The sequence below is a fragment of the Macrotis lagotis genome, chromosome 1, assembly GCF_037893015.1.
Source record: "Macrotis lagotis isolate mMagLag1 chromosome 1, bilby.v1.9.chrom.fasta, whole genome shotgun sequence".
Classification (NCBI taxonomy): Eukaryota; Metazoa; Chordata; class Mammalia; order Peramelemorphia; family Peramelidae; genus Macrotis; species Macrotis lagotis.
In genome coordinates this window covers 348,644,476-348,659,325 of record NC_133658.1, presented here as the reverse complement: position 1 = coordinate 348,659,325, position 14,850 = coordinate 348,644,476, and positions in this window count along the sequence as shown.

Genomic DNA, 14,850 nt, shown 5'->3' with positions numbered 1-14,850 from the left:
CTTTCTTTGCAAATATACTGGATTAGTGTAGCATTTCCTTCTCTGGCTCATTTTACAAATGAGGAAACTGAGGCAAATAGGATTAAGTGACTTGTTTGGGGCCACACAGTAAATATCTGAAGCCAGATTTCTTTGTTGGTTTTTCTTAGGTTTTTGCAAGGCATTGGGGTTAAGTGGTTTGCCCAAGGCCACATGGCTAGGTAATTATTAAGTGTCTGAGGCCAGATTTGAACTCAAGTACTCCTGACTCCAGGGCCGGTGCTCTATCCACTACACCACCTAGCCGCCCCATGAAGCCAGATTTCAATGCAGAAATATATCTTCCTGACTCCAGGCCTGGCGCCAAGTAGCTGCCTCATAGTACCACTAAGACACTAGATGAGAATAGATTATGAGTTCTCTGATCCAAAAGAGCTTGATCACAGAGGGCAAAATGATCATACAATGAAATAATAAAATCAAAGAAGAAATAAACAGGAACCATCTCTTAGACTCCCTATCTCCTCTAAGCTCCCAGTAAACACTACCCCTTCCTACACAAAACCTCTACTTATTCCCTCCAGTTAGAATTTCACAATTTCTTTCTTGTGCCCCTCAGTAGAAAGTAAGCTCCTTGAGGGCAGGAACTATTTCTTTTGGGGGGTGGGGTTGTGTTGTATGCATATATGTATGTTGTTGTTGAGTTTTCCTTTAGTGTTTGTGCATTATATAGAATAGATGGACACTCTAGGATTAGACACTATCTTGTCCAACCTCTCACCTCATGTAGGAATGTTCTTCACAGGACCCCTGATCCAGGGGGTAGCAGATAACATTGGACACTTCCAGTGATGGGGTAGAGTAGATAGCAAACCTGAACTAAGGTCAGCTTCCACCTTCACATTCCATTGTGAAGAGCTATGATTATAACCATTCTTTATGTTAATCTTTTTATATTTTATATGTGTGTTGCATAATATATCTATATATGCAGAAGACACACAGAGAAATATATTTGATAATAAAGTATGACCCAGGCTTGTGCTCATACTGACACAACCACACATGGGCATGGACTCACAGATTTGACAACTGTGAAAACAAGAAGCACTTCCGCAGACTCACAGAGACTCTTGCCCAAGTTTGATGGCTGAGTATACACACAGATACACACAGGCACTGGTGAATTCTGAGCTTCCCCAACTGTTCTCTGCTTCTAGCTGAAGCTCAAAAAGATGAATGGTCTCCTCTCAAAGACGAGATACCTACCCCACAAATCACTGCTCCCAGGCCCCTCCACCATCCCTTCCCTCTGACCCTCCCCCATTACTCATCCACTGGAGGAAAATGCAAAGAGTAATAATAATTAGACAAGTACAAATAGCGGGGCTGGGATATGGATGGCCCGCTTCACTAAATAAAGGGCTGTTTCCATGCCAACAGAAGGGCCTGCTTACTGATCTCCCAGAGCAGCGAGGGTCCATCCCCAGCCCAGGTTTGCTGCTCCAGCAGAAGAGCCCAGAAAAGTGGATGTGGCCCTTCTATGGGAGCTCTTGGGAGAGCAAAGGAAGCCAAGTCCCCCAGGTCCCCCACCCTACTCCCAAGATGTAGAGTCCAGAAGTAACCCTTCCTTCCAATTGTGAGCTGATGGAGACTGAAAGACATGTGCCTAGACTCTATACAATCTTTCATATCAGTTTGACTCCAAAATCCTGGTAATTAAAAACATTCTCCTATTCCCCCAAAAAATTCCTCACCCCTTCCTTCTAAGATAAGTTTGATACAAATCACAGCAGGGAACAATCATTCTTTTCAAATATCTGAAGAGCTTATGTGGATAAGAGATTGGCTATATTTTTGTGTCCTCAGATAGAACTGGGTGGGTCCAATGGGTTCCCAGGAGGCAAATTTGGGGGGCAGGAGGAAGTGGGACTGCTAGAAACAAATAATTCCTTGCCAATTAGAACCATACTTCTCCAGCAAAGAAATGAACTGCCTTTGAGGGAGCAGATTAAATCCAGGCTTTGGTGAAAGTGTTCCAGCAGGAGTCAGTTGAGAGTCTGCCAAGGACATGCTGTCAAGGATTTTCTCGAATGGGATAAGGTGTTGTACCAGATGACCATTAAATGTCCTTTCCATCTCTGAAATTCTAAAATTCTAGATAAGATACGATTGCTATTGTTCAGTCATTTTTTTGGTCATGTCTGAATCTTCTTGACCCCTTTGAGGTTTTCTTAGCATAGATACTGGAAGTGGTTTGCCATTTCCCCCCTCTAGCTCATTTTGTAGACAAGGAATCTGACACCAACAGATTAAGAGGCTTCCCCAGGGTCACAGAGCTATTAAGTGTCTGAATCCAGATTTGAACTCAGGAAGATGTGTCTTCCTGACTTCAGGTCCTGCACTCTATCCACTATCAGACTGGATAGGAGGAATCAGATATGAAACCTCTAGAATTTTTCAAGATTTGGTTGCCAGACAGAAAAAGTCCAAACAATCCTGGACCAGTGTAAGACAAATGAGTACATCTTTTTCCCTGCCCCAAACCTATGATTTCACTGAGTTCTGGTTGTGAAAATTCATTCCACCAACCCAGATTGGTAATTTGTCAGCAATTTCTAGTCTTAGAGAGTTGCATGGAACAATGAAGTAATATTTTCTCAAGGTCACTTAACTAGTATGTTTCAGAGACAGGACCTAAATCTAGGTCTTCCTGATTCTAAATCCAGTGCTCTTTTGACTATGACAATTGCTTCTTTATATTCTCCACATATTAGTGATGGTTTAATCTGGGGTGCAAGTGATTGTGGCTGCCAAGCTTTACAAGGAGGAGAAATATGTGGGAAGGGGAAAGTCCACCTTAATCAGGAAACAATTTCAATTATGTAACTTTTTTTTTTCAGAACTATGTAGTTTTTTGTTTCCTTTTGTTTTGTTTTGGGAGGCAATTGGGATTAAGTGACTTGTCCAGACTCACAAAGGTACTAAATGTTTGAGGTTAAATTTGAATTTACCTCCTCCTGATTCTAAGACCCATGCTCTAGCCATGGTGCCACCTAGCTGCCCCACCATGTAGCTTTAATATTTTCAAGAAATACAGTAATTTTAACAAATACCATCTAGCAGGCAGTGTTCCTCAGGGGACTGAATTCCTACCAGATTGTAAACTTCTTGAGCTCAATCTTTGTCTTATTCATTTCAACTCAAGGCCCTACATACAGTAGAAGCTCAATTTTTAAAATGTGAATTAAATTACTTTAATGAATATATTAAAATGATCTGTAATTAATATATAAATTATATATAATTTATGTGGGAACAACCTGTGATTTCATGAATGTATGGAGCTACCAGTGTGGAAACTCCCTCCACCAAAGCAATTAACAATTCACCTGTAGCTTAAAAAGTTGGATGGGGACGCTAAGGCAGGAAGTGACTTGCTCATGATCATTTCCCATAAATTAGTCTTCCTGATTCCAAGAGCTGCCTTCTATCCACTATAGCATATTGCCACTTCTTTTTGATTTAAATGGGCACATTCATCTTTCCCCATGAATTTTAAACATTCCCCCTACAATCTTATTTAAATTTCACTTTCATATTCCCTGACTTACTTGCTAAGGAAATGTGGATATAGCTCAGGATCTGTCTCTGGTTCTTACTCATTCTCAGTGGAAGGACACAGAATGAATGAGTTCTATAAAAGGAGTTCCCTCTACTAGGGAAATGAGTCTGATGGGGTCACAGAGGAGGCTGCAGAAGCAACCAAAGGCAAGAGAAGACAAGAACTAAGCCCTGGAAATCTGGTCAGAGAGAGGACTGAGATGAAAGTACAGAGAGAGAAGATAGGATTTCCTTAATCCAATCCCTGAATACCTGCAAAAGGAGGTGAACATTCAAGTCAGAAGAGACTTTGCATCTCTATCTGCTTCCTTCCAGTAGCCTTCTTTTTTTTTTCACTACCATAACAGATGATACCCACCCCAAGGTCCTCTTCACCTTTGGACTAGCACCTGCCCAAGGATCTGATCAAAGCTCAAGAAACAGCTATGTCCCACATGCTACTATTTTTCTGGGGAACATTACACAAATCCTCCAAATCCCAATCCATTGCCATATTTGAATCCTGCATCTTTCAAAGATCAAGAAAAACCAGATTCAGGGTCTATCAGCCCCATGTGATTGCAGGGTCGGAAACCTGTTACCTGCATGAAACAGGAGACTTTGGATCAATGAAGTTGGCACCACTTGAGAGTCAAACAGACCAATCTCCTGTGTGCGTTAAACAGAACCATCCTCCCTCAGCAAGTCACTTAACCTTTCTAAGCCTCAGTTTCCTCATATATAAAATGGAAAAAAATAATAGCACCTACCTCAAAATATTGTGGTAATGATGAAATAAAATAACATATTTCCAGCACTTAATAAACCCTAAAATTATAGTTTTTGATGATGATAATGATCCCCCTGTGTTACAATTGAGATACAATATGGTCTGATGTTAATGACTAGGATGAGGGTTCAAGAGATCTGAGTTCCAGTTCTGGTTCTTTCATCATGATCTTGGGACTCAGTTTCTACAATTGTGCCATGAGTTTGATGATCTCTAAATCTGATCATTCCTCTTGGCCAGGAGGTAAAGGTTAGAGCCCCTCTAAGTGGAAAGAAGGGGGTCACTATGCCTCTGCTTTGTGAATATATGTGCATGCATAACAAACATCCTACATGAGAAAATAGCATATATATAAGCCACATGGTTTGGGTACATACAGAAAAACTAGACAGCATTACTGTGCTGGTTTGGGTCCCCCTGCCCCTCCTGAAGCCCCTTCCTCACTATCACAGAAAAGTTCAAAACAAAACAAAACAAAGGGTATGGTTGGGATGGGGAATCAAGGCCTGATGGGGAAGCTTGGCTGGGCCCCTTCACAGGCCACCAGAAACAAAGACAGTTTAACAAGAACTTTCCAGCTAAGTGGCTTTTTTTTTTCCTAAGACCTTCACAGGCCTCACTCCCCTGCCCACATCAGCCTAGCTGTTCAGCTCACTTTATTAGTGAGTTTGGCCTTCAGTGTCTCAGCTGTTTGATCAATACTGCAGGGGGGTCAGTGATATTTTCTCCCTCGCAGGAACTCGCTGCCTCTTCCTTTGACACCTGATGAACAGCGATGCCCCTGGACCGCTTATCTCCTATTGATTTTTCAGATCTCCAACCACATTTCCAGCTGTCCCACCATTTCCTCCCCTGTCACCAGGGTCTATTTAGCGCTAAGTTATCCCCTTCAACACTGTACACCCTCCCCCACTTCCCATCTCCCATCAGTAGAGGGCTTTCCTATCTCCTCCCCTTCCCTTGAAATGGTCAAAAAACAATTTCCTTCTCCCCTACCCCCTTTCACTACAATCCTTCAGTCATTTATTTGTGTCTGTATAGCCTTTCTTCAATCCCTCCTCCCCCACAGGACTGAGCAGGGACTAGAGACATCAGGTTTCCACTCAGTCCATGGACCAGACAGACTTCTCAGTTGACCTGTTGGCCCTGATTCAGGACCCCCACTCCACAGCTCCTCCAAATTCCCAGCTCCCAGGGTCCTATCTAGGGTCAACAGCCTCCCAGATTGTTGGGGCTCTGCAGCAGGGCTGAAGATATTACCCCAGACTGCCATCGGATTGTAGAAAGGCAACCTGACTTGGTGGAAGGACCCAGATCAAAGATTCAGAGACCAGGGTTCTAGACTAAGTCTTGTCACTGGATGTGACTTTAGACAAATCACTTCGCTTGCCTAGGCCTCCATTTCCTCATCTATGAGGATTTACAAAAATCATTTTAAAAATTTATAAAATAAAATTTATAAAAAAAAATTCATAAAATAAAGGGATGGGATGGGATGGAACTACTTCATCACTAAGGTAGCTTCTTTTTTATATTTTTATTATATAAATTTTTTTTCAATTATATACAACAGTAGTTTCTACCTATCATTTTTGTAAGGTTTTGAATTTTACAATTTTTCCCCCACCCTTCCCACAGAAGGCAGTCTGATAATCTTTACATTGCTTCCATGCTATGTATTAATCAAAATTGAATGTGTTGAGAGAAAAAACATATCACTGAGGAAGAAATAAAATATTAGAGATAGAAAAATTATGTAGTACATAAGACAATTTTTTTTTAAAAATTGAAGGTAATAATCTTTGGTCTTTGTTTAAACTCCACAGTTTTTTTCTCTGAATACAGATAGTATTCTCCATCACAGATCTCCTAAAATTGTCCCTGATTATTGCACTGTGGAGTGAGCAAGTCCATCAGGGTTGATCATCACCCCATGTTGTTGTTAAGGTATATAATGTTCTTCTAGTTCTGCTCATCTCACTCAGCATCAATTCATGCAAGTTTTTCCAAGCTTCTCTGAAATCCCCTTTCTCCTGATTTCTAATAGAACAATGGTGTTCCATCACATACATATACCATAATTTGTTCAGCCATTCCCCAATTGAAGGACATTTACTTGATTTCCAATTCTTTGCCACCACAAACAGGCTGCTATAAATATTTTTGTACAAGTAATGTTTTAACCCTTTTTCTTCATCTCTTCAGGGTATAGACCCAGTAGTGGTATTTCTGGATCAAAGGGCATGCACATTTTTGTTGCCCTTTGGGCATAATTCCAAATTGCTCTCCAGAAAGGTTGGATTAGTTCACAGCTCCACCAACAATGCATTACTGTCCCAGATTTCCCACATCCCTTCCAACATTGATCATTGCCCATTAAGGTACCTTCTAAAAAATATCCTATATTCCTTGGTCTTATATAAGGCTGTATAAATGATAAACCTATCTGAGATCTGATTTGAATTCAGGTCCTTCTGACTCCAAGGCTAATGCTTCATTTATTGCACCTGATAATTCACTATATAAAGTCCATTCCCTATTATTCCTTTTCCCTAAGGAGAACCTTTCTCAAAGTTCCTCACTGATGAGTTACACTAGCATCTTTACCAAAACAAGTCTCTATTGGCCTTCAGGCTGGGCTGATCCCTTGTATGGTGGAAAGAGATTTGGCCCTGGAGTTCAGATCCTGCCCCTGATGCTCACTACTCCTATGACCTTGGACAAATTGTTTTGTTGTTCTGGGCATCAGGTTTCTTCTCCATAAAATGAAGTCAATGGCTTCTAAAGTTCCTTTTAGATCTAGGAACTTTTGTAGCTGGGATTGTGACAGCTGCCTCAGTTTCCCTTTTGATGGTCAAATCTGACCTACCTGGATGCTGACTAGAGGAACTGGAGCAAAGACACCCCTTCTGCCTTAAATCTTAACCCCAGAGTCAGTGCAGCCAAGTAGAAAAAAGCAAGTATTTGGAGTCTGTATTTACCATTCATGAGCAAGGCAGCCTTGGGCAAATCTGTTGGCTAAACTTGTATCCTTGTCTACAAAATGGGGGGGGGGGGGAGCTGGACTAGAGGCTTTCTGGACCCTTCCAACTCTAATGTTCTTTGATACCCACACTCTCTCATCTCTCTAACAAGTTTATTCCTTTGTCAGGTGCAACCTCGCAGGAGGAAGGTGCAGAGAATTTATGATTTGAACAGGTTTATTCCTTCCCCCAGCAGCTCGCTATTCATTTATGCAGACTGGTCTTTATTAGCGGCTGGGTACATCACCAGGCTTAGGGTTCCCCCTCGTGAGCCTCCAGTGCCCCCTGGTGGACAGAGAAGGCCCAGAGGGGTCCCCCACCCCACATTAATCATAGCAGCAGGAGTGTAAAATTCAATTTTACCTCTCCATTCATTCTGAGATGAGCTGAAGGCCGGCCTTGTACACATAAACCACACTTTACTTCATCAGAGCTCCGTAACAAATGGAGTGTCTTCTTTGGGGAGTTTAACCATCAAAAAGCCCCACGCCATTTAATTCCCCTCGAGCCGAGGGTCAGGCCGGGGGCCCAGCATCAGCAAATGTCTCGGCACTCAGCTGTGCAGTAAACTCTGCTTTCCGGATTGTTCCTCAATATGAAATGATCAGTCCATTTATCTGCTAGAGCAGCCTGTCTCTTTGCTCTGCCTCCCAATATTTTTCCCACTGACCTGATCTGGACAATAAGCCAGAGTCTTTTTTTAAGATATCTGTGAGTCCATTTGTTTCCTCACTCTTCCCCATTCCCACCCCCCACCCTTCCCAGAGCCCCTGTGCTAAATAGACAGAGACCTCCTTGGCCTGGAGATGCTGAAACTTTCACGTTCTCCTTGCAAAGTGCATCTCACGAAAATCAATCCAGGAGAGCCACAATTATCACCAACTGTGTGAGCCCTAAACAATCATCTTTCTGATTATGTAGAGATATATACTCAAAACCTGGTCAGGAGGGGTCAGAGAGCTGACAGAGCCAGCTTAGGGCTGAGAGGGGAAGACTAAAAATAATAATTATTAACTTTAAGACTTTAAGATTTGCTAAACAACCTAGGAGTTTTACAGTTTTACAAATGGGAAAACTGAGATTGAGGACACAAAGTAACTTGTTAGTGTCTAAGGCAAGATTTTAACATAGGTCTTCTGGACAAGTTCAGCTTGTTAAATATTATACCACTTAGCTGCCTCCTTCTAAGATTTCTTTGTGGAAATGCCCCCAGGCTTGGGATGGAAGTATGGATTAAAGTTCAGAATGGGGGTGAGGGGTGGGGGAATGGAACTGGGGTCAATAAGGAAGAATTAATCCAGATGATTCCCAAATCTACCTATCCTCATCTCTTTCCTGAATCCCAGTACTATGTATTTCCAACTGTCTCCTAGAAATCCAGAGCTGTGTCCACATCCACCCACCCCCCACTTTCTACCTCCAGACCCCCAAACACTTCAAATTTAATATATCCAAAATTAAATTCATCCCCTCCTCCCATTCCCATCTCCAAAATTTCCTCTATTAAGAATACCACTATCCTCCCAATCAATTAGACTGATTACTTTGACACTTCCACCATCCTTAGCCTCAGTATCCAATTAACTTCCAAAATCCTGCTAATTCTACCTTTGCAACACTTGTAGAATTGTCACTCACTTAGACTATTGGGAAGCATTTGGCTCTTCAGTGCAGAACCTACTCAATGGTAAGGTGCTTTCTGGGTAAACTATTCAAATTCATATTTCTGAGCCTCCACCTATATATCTCTTTACAATAAACCAAAACAAGTAACATATGAATTCCAAGCAAAACCATTTACTGCCACAGAATATCAAAGTATAATGGAGAATTAAATGATGAGGTAGGTGCTCTTGGCTCCTATTAACCACTGGTTGCCATCTCCAAATATCTCCAGGATGTTCTAATCAATTCCTAATTAACCCTTGTCTCTTCAGGGCAAGGGAAAAGGGCACGTCAGTTCTGAAAGGACTGGGGAATATTGTGACCAATAGACTATACTTAGTGACTTCCCTTTACAGTTCAATGCAGAAATATTCTTAAAACACTAGCTTCTTGGCACAGAAATTAAAGCATGTTAGAAAGGGTGCTGCTGGCTTCTCTTCACACATCAGTAGACCAGAGTAAACTGACTTCTTTCAGACAGGGGCCACGCTCTCCTCTCTCAGTCCAAGAAGGGGCTTCCATTTTCACTTCTTTTCCTGCCCCAGCCTTGGTCACGAAACTCTTGACAAGTTTTCTTCCCAGGCAGAGAATGTTTGGAGTAACCCACTATGCTGCAAACGCTGTGAACAACCTTATGAAACCATAGTTCAGAGACAATTCTTTTCAATGAGTTAGGCTTCCTCCCCTCAAGCACTGTGGGAATGCACCATTCCCATACAATTATGATAGTCTCTTCATCCATCTCTCTGCTTCCTGCCTTTCCCCTATTCAACCTGCCTAAACAAACTTCACGAGGGTCAGAGAAGACCATGTCCTTTCCTGTACAAAACCCTTTCAGTCCTCCCTATCACTACTAACATAAAGCCACAACAATAATCATAATAGCATTTGTTTATCATTCTAACATTTGCAAAGTGCCTGATGGTCATTACCTCATTTGATAAAATACAAATTTTGCCTGCTTTTTGAGGTCTTCCACCAACTGGCTCCAATATATGTATTCTTCCAGCCTTATTTTAAATGAAAAGATATGTTGATCAGGTTAATGTGGGAGACACATCCCTTCCTTCATACATTTTACATTCTACCCAAAATTAACTATTAATCATTAAGCCTCCCTCAAAAAAAGTCAACAAACATTTATTAAGAATTTACTATATGGGGGCGGCTAGGTGGCGCAGTGAATAAAGCACCGGCCCTGGAGTCAGGAGTACCTGGGTTCAAATCCAGTCTCAGACACTTAATAATTACCTAGCCGTGTGGCCTTGGGCAAGCCACTTAACCCCATTGCCTTGCAAAAACCTAAAAAAAAAAAATTTACTATGTACCAGATGCAGCAGCTAGATGACATAGTGGATAGAGTACTAGGATTGGAGTCAGAAAGATCAGAATTCAAATATGACCTCAGACACTGGCTGGCAGTGGATTCCTAGTTAAGTCACTTAAACCTGTTGCCTTATTGTCCTCCTCTGTAAAATGAATTGGAGAAGGAAATAGCAGACCACTTCAGTATCATTGCCAAGAAAATGCCAAATGAGGTCACCAAGACTTGGATATGATTGAAACTGCTAAATGAGGGGGCAGCCAGGTGGCTCAGTTGGATAGAGCACTGGCCTTGGAATTAGTAATACCTGGGTTCAAGTCTGGCCTCAGACACTAAATAATGGTCTAGCTGTGTGACCCTGGGAAAGTCACAACGCCCTTGCCTCAAATAAACAACTTTTTAAAACACATTTTAAAAAACTACTAAATGATAACAAAAATATTCCAGACACCATACTAAGCATTGAACATACACATAAATAGTGAAACAGTCCCTACCCTCAAATCATTTACACCTGGGGGTAACTTCACACCTATGCAACCATTCCAGTGACTGTTCTCCTTGCTAGAAATAAAATCTCTCTTGTCTCTGTTCTTCTTTCAAGGTTGAGCCCTAAGTGCCATTTCTTTCATGTCTCTTGATCCCATTGAATGTTTCTCCCCCTCCTCAAATATCAAATATCCCTAGAAGGTTTTTTTTATTTTTCCTGTTTCTTATATGATATTTATCTGAAGATGTCATTTCTTCCTCCTTCAACTCTCAGCAAAATGTAGAAGGGGAGGGAGCATTTTGTTTTCATCCTGTATTCTCACATAGATTTGCTTAATAAGCTTTTGTTGGACAAAATGACTAATACATAAACATGTTAAACACAAATGAACATGTACAACTTTTATTAGACTGTTTGATGCTGAGGGGAGGGGAGTGAAAAGGGAGGGTAATAGAAAACTGTGCAATATAAATATGTCAGTGGATGAATATTGAAAAACTTTCATAACATATAATTGGAAAAATAAAATAACAATAAAAAAATAAATTTACTAACCCTGCCAAAAAATTTTTGTCAAGTTTAACTTGAATTTAATCAATCAACAAAACTTTAAGAACTTCCAATATGCCAAAGTTACTGTGTTAGGTTCTAAAGATACAAGAACAAAAAAGAAATAGTTCCTGCCATCAAGGAGTATTATTCAATTAGAGGGAATGACAGATGTACATGTAAGAAATATAAATTATATCTAAGGTAAATATGCTAAGTGATTGGGGAAGGGGCAGTAGTAGCTGAGGAAGCCAAGAAAATGCCTCATATAGGAAGAGATGGAGCTCGAACTGACCTTTGAGGGCAGTTAGGATTTTAAAAGATACAAGAAAGGAGGGAGTGCATTCCAGGCATGAGAAATAGAGGTGTATAAAAAATAAAAGAGGGAAAAAATAGAATGTTATTTATAAGAAAGAGCAAATAGGCCAGGGGTTCTGGAACATAGAGTAATTTGAAGACGCGTTATGTGTAATAAACCTAGAAAGATAGACTGTAGTGGGGGGGGCAGCTAGGTGGCAAAGTGGATAGAGCACTGGCCCTGAAGTCAGGAGTACCTGAGTCCAAATCTGGCCTCAGACACTTAATAATTACCTAGCTGTGTGGCCTGGGCAAGCCGCTTAACCCCATTTGCCTTGCAAAAAAAAAAAAAACTAAAAAAAAATTAAAAAAAGATAGACTGTAGTCAAATTATGAAGGGTTTTCAAGGCCAAAGGAGTTTACATTTTATCTTAGGTCAGCAGAGAATCCTTGAAACTTCTTGAGTAGGTGAATGATATGGTCAGACCTGTGCTTTTGAAGGAGAGGGCCTGAAGCTTGGAAACCAATTAGGAAGCCCCTGCTCTCATCCAAGTGGGAAATGATAAGAATCAGCTCTAGAGTGAGATTATTGTGAGGGGAATAGTGAGAAATTTTGCTGAGGTAGAATCAGCAGCATATGGCAACTGATAGAATATATAAGGATGACCCTCAAGTTGGAGACCTGGGTTTCTGAAATGATGAGGAACCTTGGAATTTCCTCAAAGAGATTTCATGCACATATTAAAAAATAATAACCACTAAACTCTACTTTCAGGGTTCTCATACAGGAACGGTGACCATCTCTATTTCTCCTGGTATCTACTACCCTACCCACTCATGTAGGACCTAAACCTATACAGCCTTTCTAAATTTGAAGAAGGGAACTTAATGCAAAAGACTTTCAATTCTGAAACTTCAAAGGTTGGGAGGGGTTCAAAGAAAGGAGATTAGATCTGCTAGGAGGAGGCTCAGAGAGGCTGCATTAGTCCAGGCTTCCATTGCTCTAATCCATATTCTTTGTTTTGTTTTTGTTTTTCTAGTTTTTGCAAGGCAATGGGATTAAGTGGCTTGCAAAAGGCCACACAGCTAGGTAATTATTTAGTGTCTGAGGTCAGATTTGAACTCAGGTACTCCTGACTCCAGGGCTGATGCTCTATCCACTGAGCCACCTAGCCGCCCCCTCTCATCCATATTCTTAAAAAAGACAAAGTCAAAGAGGGTGAACACTTCAACTTTTGAACCAGAAATGTATTTATCCTGTAATCTTTTTTTAAAAATTATTTTATTTTTTCCCCAATTATATAAAAAGATAGTTTTCAGCTTTCATTTTTTTGGGGGGGGATGTTACAAGGCAAATGGGGTTAAGTGGCTTGCCCAAGGCCACACAGCTAAGGTAATTATTAAGTGTCTGAGACCGGATTTGAACCCAGGTATTCCTGACTCCAGGGCCGGTGCTTTATTCATTGCACCACCTAGCCGCCCCTCAGCTTTCATTTTTAAAAGGCTTTGAGTTCCAAATTTTTCTCTCTTACTCCTTCGGTCCCTCCCTCCCTCCTCTCCCCTCTCCCTAAAATAGTAGATAATTTGATATAGGTTATACATATGCTATCATGTAAAACATATTTCCATGTTAGTCACAGTTGTAAAAAAAGAAATGGATCAAAAGAGGAAAAACATGAAAAGAATAAAGTGAAAAAAGCAAGATTGATTTGATTCAGAGATCATCAGTTCTTTCTCTGGATATGGATAGCATTTTCCTTCATGATTCCTTTGTACTTGTCTTAGATCACTATGTTGCTGAGAAGAATCATTCATTGTTGATCACACAATGTTGCTGACACTGTGTACGATGCTTTCCTGCTTCTGCTCATTTTACTTTATTATCAGTTCATAAAAGTCTTTCTGAAATCTCCTCTTCATCATTTCTTAATGCATATAGTATTCCATTACATTCATATGCCACAGCTTATTCAGCCATTACCCAATTGATGCACATCCTCTAAATTTCCAATATTTTGCCAACACAAAAAGGGATACTATAACTTTTTTTGCACATATAAGTCCTTTTTCCTTTCTTATGATCTCTTTGGAATACAAATGTAGTAGTGATATTGCTGAAACAAAGGTATACATGGTTGGTTGCCCTTTGGGCATAGTTTCAAATTACTCTCCAGAATGATTGAATCCATTCACAATTCCACCAACAGTGCATTAGTGCCCCAATTTTCCCACATCATTTCCAAAATTTATCATATCAATCAATCTGATAGGTGTGAAATAGTTGTTTTAATTTGCATTTTTCTAATCAAAAGTAATTTAAAGCATTTCCTGTTCATATCTTTTGACCATTTATCAATCAGGGAATTTGACCCAGAAATTTTTATTTGAATCAAAAAACCATGTGAGGCACTCTGCTAAGAAAGCTGGGGAAGAAGGAGAAGAGAAAGAAGGAGGAAGAGGAGAAGGAAGAGGATAAATATTGTCTCACTTTATTCTCACAATAAACCTGAGAGGTGGGAACTATATCCCCATTTTACAAATAAAGAAATTTAGAAAAAACAGAGTTTAAGTGATTTGCCCAGTTATGTAACTTATGTGCCTAATATTTGAATTCAGGTCTTACTGTCTCCAAATCAAGAACTCTATTTCTGTGCTAGCTAGCTGCCTCACATGGTGACAAAGAATGAAAAAAAAAGTCTCCTGACCTCAAAGGGATTACATTTTTTTTGTGAACAACATGTAAACAGACAAGTAAATACAAGAGAATTTGAGGAGGAAGAGAGTACTAGGAAGTCTTCTCTTAGAAGGTGTTGAGGTAAGCAGAGATTTGATCTTCCTTTGGAAGGCAGCTAACCTGAGTTCTACTGCCAACATTTCTCTTGGAGTTATCAGGCAGCAAACCCCAAGTCAATTGTTGCTTGACCCTTTCTGAATCCACACTGACTCTGAAGCAGATAACCACTTTCCAGGTGAAACATCAGCTAATTAAGGAAGCCACTGGCAAAAATCTTACAAGCAATAACTAAGAAAGAAATCCCCCTGATTCTGTGAGAACAATCTGTTTCTTGACCTTTACAGAGATGGACAAAATGGAGGCATCCTTGATCCCTTGGGGAATAACTTCATCTTG